The following is a 17,846-nucleotide window of genomic DNA, read 5'->3' as shown; positions in this document are numbered from 1 at the left end:
TTCAGCAACTTCAAGTTAATAGATGTTGGGGCTAGCCACACAAAGCCAGGAATGCATATGCCCTCAAACCCTCTGTGTGACAGACTGAGATAACTGTTCTTCTTGACACTCTGATACTACTACAATACCAAACTGTAGCTGCCTGTGCCTTAGATAAGTTGTGTGCTGAGACTTGGACCCAAACTTCCTCATTTATAAAGTACAAAGGTTTAACTAAATCAGTAGTTCCAAATGCTCTTTGTTCTACACCCACTTTTTTCAGGAGAATTGGGAGAGGTCGATGTCATTGCAATTATTCCAGTGGTAGGGGCAGCTAAGGTGGCACAGTGGATAAAGCCCCAGCCCTGGATTCAGGAGGACCTGAGTTCAAATCCAGTCTCAGATACTTAACACTTACTAGCTGTGTGACCCTGGGCAAGTCATTTAAAACACATTGCCCTGCAAAAAAAAAAAATATTCCAATGGTATACAAATATGTTATTATTAACATTGGCTTTATTATTATGGAAGCCAGGGGAACAGAGTATCCAGGAAGAAATGCTGTTCAACTGAGTCAAATGTTGCAGAGAAATGAAGACTGATAAAATACCATCTGATTTAGTAATTAAGAAACTATTCTTTCTTTCTTTTTCTTTTCTTTTTTCTTTTTTTTTCCTTTGGTGAGGCAATGAGGTTTAAGTGACTTATCCAGGGTCACACAGCTGGTAAGTGTCAAGTGTCTGAGGCATAATTTGAACTCACATCCTCCTGAATCCAGGGCTGGTGCTTTATCCACTGTGCCATCTAGCTATCCCTTTAAGAAACTATTGACAATTCTGGAGACCATAATTTCAGTAGAATGGTATGGAAATAAAGCAGATTTCATGAAGGTCCGGAGTAAGTGAGTAGTCAAGAGCCATTCAGAAATAGATTAAAATGATCAAAAGTTATGAACAAAATTTTTAAAACTGTTTCAAACTATAAATGTTTGGTCTACACCCTTAAAAATTATTGACTACCCCCCAAAATGCTTTTATTCCTGTGAGTCTTATCTATACCTATTGTATTAGAAATTAAGCTGATAAAATTTAAACATATTGACTTATTTATTCATTTTGAAATAATGATAAAACCAACATGTTAACATAAATAATATATTTTAATAAAAAATAACAGTAATAAAAAACAAAAATAATGAGAGTGGTATTATTTTACATTTTGGGAAATGTAAATTTCAACTACTGTTTGCATCAGCAGTGCAAATATCAACAATATTTTTCAAGAATAAACCAAAAGATTTTTTAAAAGAGTTATTCAATGTTTCAATGGGATTTCAGTACCACTTGTGTTTGTTGCCAAGCATTCACATAAAAGATCTTTGATGATTAGTTGCTACTTCTACTGGATGAATACAGGTAAATGGGCATGTCCAGCCATGTCTGTAGACTCAACCATTTGCAAGGCAACGGGGTGATGTTGCAGATGAGATATTAACTCAAACTTCATGTTTGGGGCTAATTCTGTAATTCACAGGTCACATAGCATCTGAAAAAGTGCACTACATGCTCATAAGAAAAAGAGAGTGAAAACAGTGAGTATCTTTAAATCACTATGAAATTAATGTTGAGCTCATAGGACCCCTGAAAGAGTCTCAGGATCCCCCAGCGTTCACCAGACTATATCTTAATTACCACTAGACTAGAAAACCACTAAGATGCTTTTCAACTTCAATTCTAGATCTTATATAACACTGACAATCCTAGTCCCAAGGCCAGGTATGCTACATCTCATGCCTCCCCTGGGTTCTATGTTACTCTTGAGCATGACTAGAGTGTCTAAACTCTGCAAATGGCTCCAGCCCCCACTGGTGCTTCCCCAAGTGTAGGGGGACAGGTATCCTGCATTCCATTTCCATTTAACGTCTCACAATTGGATTAACTTTAAAAACAGAACAAAACATATTTACTTGAGATAGTATAATGAAAACAGAGAGAAAGATCTTAGTTCCTATAGAGCACAGTTCTAGGTCCAAGTACAAAACCCACTTTGGACTTGAGTCCCAGGTACTTTGTCTTCTCAGGTATTCTTTGCTAGGCTATCCAGCTATAACATTCCACCTACAATTCTTGTTTCAAGGTCCCAATGGCTCGAACAGCAGTTCTGTGGGAATTACAACTTGCACTTGAAACTAAGGACAAATAAAATGGAACAGCCACAGAGTTTTAAGAAAAAAAAGGAGACACTAGGGAATAATATTTCTTTTCCCAGTTTAGTTCATGGTGCCCATGCTATTGGTGAATTTGTGTGAGAACTTCACCCTCTGGATGCACCAGGGAAAGAGTCTGCAGCAAGGAGAGTAATCAAGAAAGAGAAAAACTGTCTCAGTCTGGCTATTTTCAAAGATGTAGCCAATCAAATGATTCTACTCCCATCCATGTAGTAAGGGGAACATCAGGAAGCAGAAGGCTTCCATGTTAGATGATCTGCACATATGCAGGGTACAGAACAATGCCCCTTACCCTTATAATCTTGATATGATTCTTGGTTTTGCTCATACTTCCCCTTCAAACAGCCCTCTGACCTTTTTAATTACCTTAGTCATCTACTCTGTTCTTCATCATTTCCCACTCCCTCTGTGATAGTGACATAATCTTGTGAAAGAACTCCTCAAAAACAACCCTACCTTCCCAAATATCCTAATCTCAAGCCTGGAGTGGCTCAATCAGTACACAAACCCCACTCAGGGGTTTAATGATGCCTTGACAAGAGTCCCAACATTTCTTAAGTTCTTTGGGAGCTGAAATACTTGTCACTATTTTTTTAAAAAAACTTCTAACATCTCTTTAATTTCCTCCTACAAGTACTTTATGGCACATATTGATTCTAAGTGAATTAAAATTAATTCTCTTTAGATAATTTCATATTATTATTTGAGAAAATTTGTTATGCCAGGAATATCACAAAATTAGCATGGAGTTAATGGTTTAGGTATTCAGAACATACCTAATTCTTTATACCATCATTGGGGGGGAGCATAATTTTACTAGATTCCTGCAACAAATCTTTTCATTTTATATTTGAGAATTTTCATAAGAGAGCAGAATTGATAGCCATGGAATCAAGGAAAACTTAGGTTACTGCTTTGCCTCTGACACATACTAGCTGCATGGCCATAGATAAATTCCTTAAAATCTAAGACACTAAGCTGTAGACAGATTCCTGTTCAGCACTGGTGGAGTGTGTCTATATTGAGACTTTCCTATACTAATGAAATTAAGAATCCTGACCCACTAATGTCCACAAAGTTAGACGGTTTACAAAGATGTAAGCCACTGGGCATCTGTTTCTATGCCCAACATTCAAGCTGGGCAACTCATGTTTGAAAACACTGAAAATGAAGAAAAATCCTTCATTTCTCTATCATTAAATTATTATATACTCTAACTCCAAGAGAAAGTAAGGGAAGGAAGTCAACTAAAAAGAAATATGTCCTGCAAGAAGAGCCTTATCTCATGTTCTGGGCATTTACAAAAGATTTAAAGTACCTATTGATTTACACACTACTCATTATAGTTAAGATGGTAATTGTCATTGGTGACATTGTAGTTTATAGGGTAGTCTCTCTAGTACTTTTGAATGATGTTTCACTGTACTCATAAAATAGTATGTCTTTTTTGTTGTTGTTTTTGGACCATTGGTTTCTTGAGGAATGGTTGTATATGGTAACTAGATATAAAATTCTACCCTCTCTTCATGCAGATTATTATGCCTCATCAAACTAGTTTATTCCAAGAAATTATTTCTTTATAATGTTTTGTCCCTTTTTTGCCTCATCCTTTTACCTAGGGATTTGGAGAAGTAGGATCCATCTCTCGCTACATTTTTTAGTGAACAATTTAGGAATTGTCTGTAGAAGCTATTAGAAGTTCCATTACCCAAAAATTGGCTCCAACCCCCATTGTGTATTATATTTATAGCTAATTAAAACCTGTGCTCATGATGTTGGTTAGTGAGGTGTAAGTAGTTAGACAAGAGACTCTCAGTCTGTATTTATAAAAAAATATTTACTTTCTTTATTGTAATGGGGGACAACTGTTCCCCAACAACCAATTAATTTTCAGTCATTAGTTGGTTGATTAAACTGTTTATTTTTCATGTATCAGTTTGACTGGACTTTCATGGTTTTAATGAAAAGTTCTGAAAAACTAAATGTTTGCTAAACTGGTAGTTTTGAGGATACTGTAGATATAGTGCACCTAGATTTCAGAAAGGCATTTGGCACAGTCTTACATGATAGAATTTTAGAGGAGATATACCATCAGATGACAGGATATAGAGCAATAAGGGACATTATATATTATCTAATGTAATTCTCTCATTTTTAAAGATAAAAGAAATTGGAACTCTAAGAAGTTCAGTGAATTCTATTTTGCTCAAGCCTGGAAGAATGTACTGAATTGTCGTTATGTTATAGCTAACAGTAAGTACAGTGCTTAGTAAATGGTTAATAAATGATCATTTAATTTTTTGTTTAAATGTAAATAGTTACATTCTAAGCTGGATGAAAGCCAAAACCTGGAATTGATTAATGGATGTCAGTCTAAAGAGAGGTATCTATTGGACTGGCAAAAGATCTGTCCTTGAATCTATTATTTTAAACATTTCTACCAATGACTTGGATGAAGAAAGCAGGTAGGTGGCACAACCGATCAAATGAGTACTGGTCTTAGAACCAGAAAGAGTTCAAAAGTTGCCTTAGATATTACTAGCTTTGTGACCCTGGGCGAGTTATATAACCTCTCAGGTTGTTTGGTATGTAAAATGGTGATGAAATAGGACCTACTTGGCAGGGGTTTTATAAGAATCAAATGTTCTTTCCCTGAATAAAATACCACTTTCTGGTGACCAATCCCTTACATAAGCTGTTTCCTTATTTTAAAATGCTAACTCTTTGTGCAGAGGGACCATTTTTGGTTTTTTGTATATGATTCCCTTATCTGTGTTGTAATGTTTAGATCAATTATTTATATGCCAAAAAGGGAGGCCTGACACTGAGGACATGTAAAGCTTTTATTCTGCAAACCTTGAAACCCTATATCATTGCTAGTTATTGTTGTATTGGAGTGAAGGAGGACAAAGAGGTGAAAGGCATATGAGGTATTGGGTTTGTTAAATGAGCTGCTATTGCTATAGATATCAGTTTTTGGTAAGCATATTTTAATTTATTAATATTACATACCAATAAAAGATTGACCTCCAGTCTCCCTAACTTCTCATGGTCTCAGGTCATGTGGTCGAGAAAGCAGGGAGAGAGCTTCAGCATGGCAGTTAGCACAAGCAGAAGAGCTCCAAAAGGCCCATACTGTCCTCCAGAGAGACAGCACATGGTCTCAAGGAGACCCAAGAGAGTTCAGAAGACCTATCAGACCTATGCTATCCTAAGCGGGAGAGCTAAAATCACATGCCAAGAGCATCCTGGCCTCTTGCCAGGGTTTTTAATCTTTTTTTTTTTTTTTGCAAGGCAATGAGGGTTAAGTGACTGGCCCAGGGTCACACAACTAGTAAGTGTCAAATTTCTGAGGTTAGATTTTACCTCAGGTCCTCCTGAATCTAGGACTACTGCTTTATCCCCTGTGCCACCTAGCTGCCCCCTTTTATCTTCTTTCCATAGAGGAGGGTCATTATACTGTTAGATCAAAGCTAATTGGTTAGCTTTCAATTCATTCAATTCCATTGTTTGACAGGACTTGAGGGTGGTCTACATTAAAATGAACTCTACAGATGACACCAGGGAGAAGAATTTTAAAGATCCTGCTGAAGGGAGAAGGCAAAGTCCATTATCTAGATCTGGTTTGATCTCATCAGTCCTTCACTGAGCTAGACAAAAGACTCTATCTCTATTTCTTTTGTTCCCTTGGGTTTGTCCCAGAAGAGATTTGAACTTTCTGGAATGGGGGCGTGGGGGGAAGAACTTAGAAAATGATCTCTGGGTTCCCCAAGAAATCCATTATTAATAATTATTTTCTCATAGTATGCTTATCAAATTTATGGATGACACAATGTTGGGAGGCAAACCTTTCATCAGGGCTATCAAAGACACAGCCCAGTGTATAGCCACATTAAAAATTTAATTGGGAGATATTTAACAAGATAATTAAAAATACAATAACATATAGATACCATTATATTTTTAAAGTAAGTGAATGTCACCAGGAAGAATCATTATGTACAGATCAGTTGCCACTGTTTCTACTTGAGTTTGACATCATCAGTTTATATGATGGATAATAGAATTGGGAGCTAAAAACAATTTAATTTCAAGATTTCTCTAGGGTCCTTGGAGGTTAAGTAACTTGCCTAGAGTTCTACAAAAAGTATTTTTCAGAAGTAGACTTAGATCCTGAATACAAGGGCAACATTCTATTCACTACACCATACTACATCTCATCATCAAAAACATGTATGACCATAAATAGAGATAAGCTCAAAATATAGTGGGAATGAAAAGCAACAGATTGAAGGGTTGTACCAGTGCTCAAAAACTATCTTAAGAATCAGACACGCATCTCCATGACTTTGGGTAGATCCTTTTTAGAGAGTTTATGAAAAGACATGAACAAGAATTATGTCTTTCAATCCACATAAATTGGAGGGACCATCCACACTGATAAAATCAAATAAACATCAAATAAACTTCACCTTCTTAGATTGAGCCCATTCTATTTTCTACTTGAACTTTTTGAAAGATACATTTTATTAGCCAACTAACCAAAATCTTTGTTGAGCAAATGTTTTCCTGTTTTATGCCTCACTTGATGATGATTTTGAGCAGATTGCTTATTAAAGTGATCTCCAAGGTGGCATCTATAATACAACCTTAGATGTTTATAATATTTGCATAAGAGATAGCTTGTTTATTGATGCATTTTGTTCTCTTGTGTCAAATGTTTTTGTTATTTTTGTGGGGTTTTTTTAATCTACAGACACAGTAGTCTTTTATATTCTAGATACCTCTCAGCAATTGATGAGATTCTGAAGATGTAATGTGCTAGAGATCATGTGTAATAAGACTGGTTCTTTACTCCTCACATTTTCACCAAATAGTCCCCAGGTTCCTAGACCACTTTAAGGAAAACTTTATTGGGATGAGAAAGCAGGCATATCATTCAGTAATTAGCAGTGCTTCTTAATCATCTGAGGGAGTGTAATATTGCCATCTGTGGTTTTTTTATGTTCTTTTGAATCTTCTCCCTTTTTAGATCTTGAAGACTGATACCTGAATGTCTTTAAAATTATGTCATCTCCAGAACATATCTCTTCTGTATACATTTGCTCAAGTGGAACCACTCTTTCCTAATTCATGGTCTTCTTATCCCTTGACATATTAATACAATACTGACATATGCAAATTGCAAGGTAATGGTTCCAATAGCACTGTTGATGAAAATTAATTCCCATAGAAATACTGGCATAAGCTGCTCATTATTTTCCTCTGCTTGTTGTTGTCTCAGTTATAACTACAAAAATTTGAGGGATTACCAATTCCTTAGTTTTCTCCTTTAAATTTAACTTTTCCTATTTTAAATGTTTTGTATGGCACCTCTGATCACAATCTTCTGCCATTCTTCTTTAAAATGTTTTCTGAAGGGGGCAGCTAGGTGGCACAGTGGATAAAGCACTGGCCCTGTATTCAGGAGAACCTGAGTTCAAATCCAGCCTCAGACACTTGATACTTAATAGCTCTGTGACCTTGGGCAAGTCACTTAATCCCCATTGCCCCCAAAACAAAACAAAACAAAAAAGTTTTCTGAATACCTCTAAAGTCCACATGTCCTTAGTTGCCACATGCCTCCACTTCTTTCTTGGCAAGGAAATCAAATATTTTATGACTTAGACAGTTTCTGATCTATTTTGGCTTCCTTGATGTAGTTACTGCTTTGTGTAGGTTAAACTTCTCTATAAAGTGGTGTTAGAATATATGTTATTATTTCTACTTTTTTCAGCACTGAGAGCTTATTTGAATAAGTCAGGTTAGAATCACTAGAATTTCAGTCACTGTCTTATTTTCATCTTTATTTTTCTTTGAATTTGGAATTGATTTTGATACTGGCTCTCACCAATCAATGATCTGATTTCATAGAGACAGCCAATTCTAAAATAACTCCTACAAGAATAAATATTCATTTTTCTACCTGAGAAACTATATTCACCTTTATTGTTTATTTATGTATTTGTTTATTGTTAATTTTTGTAGTGCTTGTCAGATCAAATAATTCCAAATCTCTTTTTCAATAGATCATTTGTAATGGGGCTTTCTCACTCTTTCCTGAAGGTTCTCTTATTGTTTGGAGGGTTCAAAGTGAATGGAAATGAAATGAATTCTCAGCTCAAGATTTTATCCAAAGCAAACTCTGACACAGAGCAGGAAAATTATTAGAAATCAAATAATAAAGCATTTAACTGAACCATCCTAACAAAAGGAAATGGGGCAAGGAAAAGAAGCATTTATTAAGCATCTACTATGTGCCAGGCATTGTACTAAGTGTTTTATAAATATTATCTTATTGATCCTCACTACAACCCTTGGAAGTGAATGCTATCATTATCTCTATTTTATAATTTAGGAAACTGAGGTGGCCAAAGGTTAAGTAATTATTGAGGGTTAATTAAGCTGAGTGCTCTAGCAACTAAGTTATAGGTATACCTAGCTGCACATTCTAATGCTTAATTGCTAAGCAATCAAATCACTCTTTTTTTTTTTTTCTGGTGGGGCAATGAAGGTTAAGTGACTTGCCCAGGGTCACACAGCTAGTAAGTGTCAAGTGTCAAGTATCAGGTCCTCCTGAATCCAGGGCCATTGCTTTATCCACTGCGCCACCTAGCTGCCCCAATCAAATTATTCTTAATCCCTAATCATTAATAGAAAACAATTTTCCAACCACCACAATTACTGTACATACCGGAACACACATGCATAAGGACACACACATTAATTCTAAGGTGATTGTTGTTCATCCTTCATCCTGGAAGAGAACCAATGACATCAGGAAGGTGATGGCTTGACTTGAAAGTGAATTGGATTTAAGTAGGCAGGACTGCGCAAAGTTATCAGCCTCACTTTCTCCTCCAAAATAATCTGAGTTCAATGGAAAGATATAAATTGGGAGAACTGCAGTTACTCCTGGATGTGGTGGGAGAAATTGGCTTTTTAACCTGAGGTCTTTCTAAGGTCTCAGTTTGTCAGAAGCAACACCCATTCATTGATTAAAGGTTTGGTAAGAATTGAGGCAAAAGATGGCCAATTTGCCTTCACAAAAGAATCAGTCTGAGAAGGAAGACCCTCAGAGTTTCTGGCAAGAACAGAAACAATCGTTATTAACACTAACTCTGAGCCATCAAAACCAAACAATGAGGAAGTGAGGTTTGGGCTAGGACCTATGATTGGCTAATCAGTGAGAGCCTGAATAATTTGGGTTTAAAGGCATAGTTCAGTAGCTCCATCTGAATCCCAATGGGCTTTATCAAAGCCTGGCTTTCTAGAGCTATATTTCAAGACATCATAAAGGATGAGACACAATAGTTAATTGTCTCAGTGTTCTGAAAAACAAAAAGCAAAAACAATGATAGAATAAATAAAATAAAATAAAAAGATGCTGAAGGAAGCCTGTCTTGTGATTCTGCTAGAGTACATCTCAGGGCACATCCTTTCCTCCTGACCTATTATACTTTCAAGGAGTCTGGGGTGGGGGAGGGGGAGGGGGAAGGGGCAAACTGCCTTTGGCTACTGCTGAAACAGTTCTCTTGCTCCCTGTCTCCTCAGCTGTCCCTGGGCAAGGGTCTGGTTCTGTCACTATTAATGACTCCTAGCTTTGCCTGTTCCAATTGCCACCACTACCTCCTCTACCAAAGCTGATGCTTCAGGCTTCTTTGTTGCCCTTTGGGGAAAATTCCTTCTGCTACAGGTAAATGCTGTTTTAGCTTTAGACCTCCCAGACTGCATGTATTTGGGCTATTGTCCAATATTCTTTTAGATTCAAGTGCCCCTGGTCCCTTAGGTAAGTGTTATTACTCTCTTATAATCAGGCCTTAGGGGCTTTGTGCCTAAGGGCTATTCATCACATTCTTTGGTCTGCCTATTTCACAGGCCGCACCCTAGGCTCCCCCTAGGTAGTATAGGAAATGGAGCCTTCAGGCAGCTGCTAAACTACTCTCCCTAGAGCATCTGAAGCCAGGACTCCTAAGTGGCTTAGGTTAAGTGACTTTTTAAATGTCCTTCCTGTATCAGAGGACATTCAGCAGAACTTTCCAAACTGCCTATACTCTGATCGTTTTCATTTGTGGTCCCTATCTCTAGAATTCTCTCTTTTCTTGTCACTGTTATGGGCACATCAAAGAACCTTCTCCTTGAGAAACTAAACCAGAGGACAGACATGCCTAGAGAGATAAGTGGAAGCAGATTGGACTGAGCTAGCTCTGGGACCCCCACCCTTCATTCTAGTCTCCCTCACCCCTGGGGTGATAAGATTAGGTGTGGCTGCTTCCTTTATGTCCAGAGCCACCCCTCACCCAATTCCCCCAGCCACCACCAGTGGGGGTTGATCCTCCCTCACTAAGGGAACTTTCCACAGTCAGATGGTCACCCCCATCAGTCCTCTATAAAAGTACCTGCCTGTCTCCTGCTTGAGGGATTGGTATCTCAGAGCCACTCTCTCTGTGCCATGCCTTTCTCCCCATGAGAAGTCTAAGGATTTCTTTCATGGTTTCCCTTCCCCTCCCTTCCCTTGCCCCTAAATAAACTACCATCTTATTCTAACTGCTTTTGTGTGCAAAAGGGTGTAATTCTTTAAAGAGAAATTCCTAAGGACCCCAAACCCTTACTCCTACCCCTATCCCCTATCCCAAACTCTGTACCCCATTTTCCCCATGACATCAACATTTCCCATCCTCCCTTTGTAACGATTGGAATGACGCCACCTGCTGGAGACTTACTGTAGAAGAGTTCCGCCCATGAAACGAAGGTCTTTGAGGGCAAGACCAGGAGTCTTTTCTTTGGCATCAGGAAGTGACGCGGGCTAGTGGGAGGAGGAAGGCAGAGACTGGCACTCAGTCTCACGCTCTTTCCTGAGGACTCTGGTGGAGAGCGGAGCTAGAAATGTGCTCTCCCTTTAATATCTAGGAATCTAGGCCTCTCTCTCTTTACCAAATTCTTATTCTCCTTAATAAATGCTTAAAAGTCTAACTCTTGCTAAAGCTTATAATTTATTGGTGACCACTCATTAGATATTTTAGACAGTTTAGCTAGAATTTTAACCCTTAACAGATGGCTGACCACGAAGAGGAAAGCTAAACCTCAGTCTTCTGATCTTCTGGTTGGGTAAGAAATTTCCCCTACCCTCTCCCTTGAACTGCTAAGTACTGGCATACTGACTGTGTTTTCCCTTTAAATTTTTTCGAATGAACCTTTTAAACTCCCTAAAATTATCCTATTTTTGATTTTAGTCTATTTAACCAGACAAATGGGAAATAAGATCATGTTAATGCTTTGTTTTTGTGGATTTTCTATTTTTCTTTTTATTTTTGTTAAAAGAACCAGCAACTTACTCACACAAGGAAATATCTCCCCCTCTCCCAACCATGCTTTTTCAGAGAAACCTGAAGAGATTCCTGCAGCTTTTCCCAGTTCTAACTTTGCATGCCTGGAGGCAATGACCCACCCTCTAAAAACTTTTAATCCCCTAGTGCCTGGAGGCAAAGTGGGGGAAGAGGAATCCAGGCCTGAGTTCAAAATCAAGTCTGATTCAAATTACTCTGGTCCCTCCCCTCCTCTCCAGACCCCACCCTCTACTCCCCCCATGGCCAAGCCCATTGCTTCCCCTGCCTGGGAAGTCCAGAAATCTGATGTGCATGCTCAACTTTCTCTAACTACATTTGCAGCTTCAGGGTCAGCCCTTCCCCAGCCTGGCTGTGCTTCTGAGACAACCTTAGAAAGCCCTTTAAATTCCAGATATGCTCGTTTTGTTCATAATTTTGCTAACCTGCTTTTGTCTTTAATTAGTAATCTTATAAAGCATTTGTATGGTGAAAAGACTGACAGACAATATAGAGGGGTTAAAGAAGAAAAACTTAAGCTGAATAAGAATGACAATCATCAACATAGTTCAAGACTCTGCTTCTTTTGCCATGGAAGGATATATATTTTACAGAAATGTAGAAGTAAGCAGCAAGGTATTGATATGAGTATTGGGGATTTTAGATATCGGAATCAAAAGTGTTCTAACTTCACTCAGAGTATTAATGTCAGTTCAGAGGTTACATAGATTTCTATGCTATTACATATACATTTTGAAATTAATGGTATGGGTTTATTTTGAGAGATTTTCATGCTTTTGAGATTGTATTTTATACTTAGTTTTTAAAACAAGGAGAATATTTGTAAAAGCTTTTTATAGTCATGTGATCAAGTTTATATTTTATAATACTCTTATTAATATTAAGTTCATATTCATTTAGATTTCCTTAGTTTGAATTTCATTGTCTTTTATTGTTCCATGTGTATTTTCTTCTATTCATTTGTCTATCTAATTTTGAAACATTGCAAGATGGTTTTGATTTTATTATACAATGTTAATTCTAGGAGTATTGCGCTCCCATATTCTGAATTGTTTTTGTTATTTTTTTTCTCTCAACTGATTATTTGATCAAACCCTTTAAAGCATTTCCCTGGCAAATTGGTTGCCATGGCAAGTGTAAAGAAGTATTATTTTTAATAAGCATATTCAAAAAAAAAAAAAGAGGGGAACATTTGTAAAAGTTTTCTTTTTTCAAAAAAAAAGTTTTCTTTGAGATTCTGTTGTGCTTTAACTTGTATTTAAATATGTTCTGATTTTTCACAAAAGTAATTGTATACTAAGTAAAAAAAAAAGGGTATTATTTGAAATTGTTGCATAATTATATATTGTGTTCTGAGTCAAGATGTATTCACATTTTTTTGCAATCATTTATTATCCTCAATTTTTAAATCCATATGAGACTTGGATTATGGGAACTTATCATTTAAGACATTAATTGCCTTTATTCTGAGTTATCAGATGCCAGTTGGCCAAGATGCCATCCAATCACAAAATGAGGAATACATGCAAGAGCAGACACTGAACTGTCACATGAGGGGAGACATGCATGAAGTCAAGGTATGGCCGAGGGAATGGCTTTTGACAAATGTTGAGGTTGGATTCCCTTGGTTTAATATTTTATTTTATTTTTCCCTACAATATTGTACAGATGGCTGGAAGTATTCATCCCACCCATCTCACTCCTACACCTGGCTTCTATGCTCCCTCCTATATGCCTGATGCCATGGACATCTCAATCCCATGCATCTGATTAAGTCTGACTCAGTTTCCTCCAATATGTTCGGTGGCATGGACATATATTCCATCCACCTATTTTAAGCCTGGCATACTGCATGGGCAGTATATATTGCTCAAGTGTGGGAATGCTCATATCCCATCATTTCTCTGTTCTTTTATGGTAACCCCCATAATTATCTCAGGTGTCATGATAAATATCAGTGTTGAATTTGGCCTTGACACCTGTTACCAATTATATTAGATTTTTTAATTTCTCATAGTGGCATGAGGATAATTAGGCAGATGATGCAAAAAAGTGATGAAACAGATAAAAATTATTTTTAATAATTAATATTGCAGCAATTTTCTTCTCAATTACCCTCCATGGGGGGGACTATAGTAATATTATAATTTTAAAGAATGTTTTAATTTTTGTTTTATTATATGTTTCATGTGTAACAACCAAGATTCTGAATTCCCTTAGACATGTTTTTGAGAACTTTCATTGTTTGATTTGATTATTGACAAAGCTATTTTAAAGTTGTGTTAAGCTCAATTTTGTAGGAAATTTTCCTGGCTGATTACCAGCATCCACACATCAACCCCTGAAAAGATTTCCATTCCATGACTACACCTAGAGGACATCTAAGAAAAGACTTTCGGAGACTTTAAATGAACAGTTTTGTTTTGTTGTTTTTTTTTTCTCTTTTCTCTTTCTGTTATAATATACACCATCTATAACATGAATTCTCTGCAGAGGCCCTCCCTTTGCAAGACCAATGTCAAAGCGTCGGTTCATGAGGACAAAAAAATCGCCCCTCTGGACAAAAATTTCCTCTCTTCCTTTTCTATATTGTTATTAACATATTGTTAGTTAGCATAGGTTATTATATTCTGTTATTTTTGACTGTTTCATCAAGGAAACGTACCGTTTCTTGAGGAAACAAAGCGGGGAACTGTAACGATTGGAATGACGCCACCTGCTGGAGACTTACTGTAGAAGACTTCCGCCCATGAAACAAAGGTCTTTGAGGGCAAGACCAGGAGTCTTTTCTTTGGCATCAGGAAGTGACGCGGGCTAGTGGGAGGAGGAAGGCAGAGACTGGCGCTCAGTCTCGCGCTCTTTCCTGAGGACTGGTGGAGAGCAGAGCTAGAAATGTGCTCTCCCTTTAATAGATAGGAATCTAGGCCTTTCTCTCTCTTTACCAAATTCTTATTCTCCTTAATAAATGCTTAAAAGTCTAACTCTTGCTAAAGCTTATAATTTATTGGCGACCACTCGTTAGATATTTTAGACAGTTTAGCTAGAATTTTAACCCTTAACACCTTGCTTCCTTCAAGTCCTTAGCTAAAGTAACACTTTCTACAAAGTCTTTCCAAATCCCTCATTAATTTTAGTGCTTTTCTTCTCTTAATCGTCCCTAGTCTGTTCTGTCTGTATATTATTTGTACATCATTATGTTCTGGGGAAAATGAGGTGGGGGTTTGGGACAGGGTTTGGGGTCCTTAGGAATTGCTCTTTAAAGAATTACACCCTCTTGTACACAAATCCAATAGAATAAGATAATAGCTTACTTAGGAGCTGGGGAAAGGAAACCAAATTTGGGGCAGCTAGGTGGCGCAGTGGATAGAGCACCGGCCCTGGAGTCAGGAGTACCTGAGTTCAAATCCGGCCTCAGACACTTAACCCTTACTAGCTGTGTGACCCTGGGCAAGTCACTTAACCCCAATTGCCTCACTAAAAAAAAAAAAAAAAGATTTATTAAAGTATATATTATAAGTTAGTGTAGAGAGAGAGAGATTGAGAATAGATTCCCTATAGCATGGAAATCCTAGCTTAGATCTAATTTGGTATAGCCAGAGAGAAAGAAATCAATTTCCTTTCCTAGCAGCCCACATGAAATCTCTCACCACCAAGCCAGTGTCCAAAGAACTAAAAAGGGCCCTCCTGTTCTCTGTCTGCTGCCACACCCCTATTCCTCACCAAAAAGAGGCTCAGGCAGCCCACTAAACTCTGCTTCCTACTTCCTCTCTCCCTCCCCAAAAGGGGAGGTCCTTCAAGCTGATTGGTTGAGAGCAGTCTCTTGATGATGTCAGTAGTACTCTGCCTCTAAGAACAATGTCACTTAGGACCAGCCAGGTGTGGTCTACATCCAATCACCCTTAAGTAGGTACTTAGTCAGTTTCTCATTCTCACTCAATTCAAACAATACTAAATCAATCAGGTGGGACTCCTGGGAATCTGCCAAATCCCATTATTTTATCAAAGATGCTAGGCCCATAACAATCCTTTGGAGTTTATCTCCCTGATTAGAATATGAGATCCCTGGGAATCAGACTACGTTTTGTCAAGTACCTGGCATATATTAGGCATTTAATAAATGTTTGTACATAGATACAAATTCAAGCTCCCTCAAATTCTTTCCTGTCCAGAACCTCAATCTACTCAATTTCCATTACTTTTTCCTTCTCTCTATTTCAGATAGATGGTCATGTCTTTGACCTTGCCATCATTCACAAATACTCAAATTCCTCACTGTTTATTACAAAATTCCTTTATCTAATCATAATCTTTTTTTAATCATCCCCTCTTTCCCTTGGCCTTACAACCTCTAAGATTTTTCTTTGTCCTCACTAGCACCTTCTTTCCCCTCCTCACATCTTTCCCACTTCATTAATTCACTGGCTATACTCTACTCCCTTTTCTCTCCCTCAGTCCCCTGAATTTAACTCTCTCCTTGTCCTATCTTCAATGATGTTTTGTCAAGCCCCAATTATGGATTATTCTCACTATTAACCTCCTTCACACCAATTCATGGACCACTAAGTGAATTTAGAGAAAATTCTAAAATCATACTGATTGTGTCCACTACAACTTTATGTTATGGAATGTTTACTGAACTTTCGCTGCAGCAAAACAAAAAGTGTATTCCTCATTAATCAATCATTCTATTCTCCACAATGTATTTCAAACTTCTTCATCCTTTCTAATGGTTTTTATAGGACCCCTCATCCATGAACTCACTTGAGGCTCTAACCTCATATTATACTGGGGAAAAAAGTTGAGGCCATTCCTTGAGAGCTACTCTCTCTTCCTTTTCTCACATTATTTTGCAATTGCTTCCACATCTAATTCTTCACTATGGTCTCATATTTTGAAGTGTTGTCCCTTCTCCTTGCCAAAGTAAAACTCTCTACAGGCCCCCTTGTTCCCAAACCCTCTCGAATTCTCTAAAAGATTACCTTTACTCTAGCATCCCCACTCTATCTTACCATTGACTTCTCCCAATCAGTCCTTTACTTAACTATAGACATTCCATTTCTCTCCCATATTCTAAATAAAGACTCATGTGTTCCTCTGATCTCCACAAATTATCCTCCTATCTCTCCTCTCTCTCTCTCAGTGAAAATCCTTGACCAAGCTGTCTACAATAGGTATTTCTACTTCCTCTCCGTCAGTTGCCTAAGACCATGCATCAGCACCCTGAAGAGCCACAGGCCACAGTGTGGCTATGCTGGAGTGTCCAGGGTGCTGGCCTGGGTGGATCAATATGGAAAATAAGCTGTTGCCCATGCAGCAGGTGTTCCCTCTCCTCAACATTGGTGGATCCAAAGGAGAGGCAGAGCCAGTACAGTTTGGCACCAGTGCCGCCGCAGGAGTCGCCAGAGGGATGTGATGTCCAACATCCAACTGCCTAAGGGACTCTGACTCCTGATTTTTCCTCGGGGTTAACTCCCAAAGCCTTTCCTATACATGGGTATAGCCGGAAGGCAGCAGAGGTTTAAAATCAGGGTTCCTTCCCCTAGGCGAGTTGCCTGGCAAGGCTGATGAGCCCCACCTGCCCAAAGCGACTGGTTTTAAGATGCCAGTGACTCGCCTTTGCCCCTTCTCCTGTTAGTGGAAACAGTTCCACCACAAGAAGGCCAGGAGTTGGCCTTCAGTTGTCAGAGGCTATTTGAGATGCATGCCATTGGAGCATTATATAGAGAGTGGGAGCTTATCCCCACTCCCACTCCGGCATTACAACCGTTGGAACCTCCCTAGATTATAAGCACTGAAATCTGAAGTCTGACTTTATCTTTCAAGTAAAACTAATTTCTACAAAGTTACCAATGATCTCTTACTTGACAAATTTAATGGCCTTTTTTCAATCTTTTGTCAGGAACTTGTGACCTGGTTCAGGGGGCTAGCTCACCCAAAGATTTGGATGTTCATAGAAAATCTTGTAAAATAAAAAGGTTTATTAAGAGAAAGGAATATATGCCTGGGAAACAGAGTCACTATGGAGATTCTCTTGATGAGTAAGAAATGAACTGGTCTCTTTATATATTTACAAACAAAGAAAGCTGTCAAAACAAACAGGGAGGGATTTGCAAAACAACTGGAAAGAGAAACAACTAGGAAGGAGTGCCTGAAGTTTCAATACCACCCATCCATATCAATATATCATCTTTGTTCCTTGCAGACCAGGATCTTCATGCTCAACAACACATATTCCTGAGATGGGAAGCAGAGCTGTT

Source organism: Dromiciops gliroides, chromosome 5 (assembly GCF_019393635.1).
Source record: "Dromiciops gliroides isolate mDroGli1 chromosome 5, mDroGli1.pri, whole genome shotgun sequence".
NCBI classification, from domain to species: domain Eukaryota; kingdom Metazoa; phylum Chordata; class Mammalia; order Microbiotheria; family Microbiotheriidae; genus Dromiciops; species Dromiciops gliroides.
Note: the sequence above shows the minus strand (reverse complement) of the source record.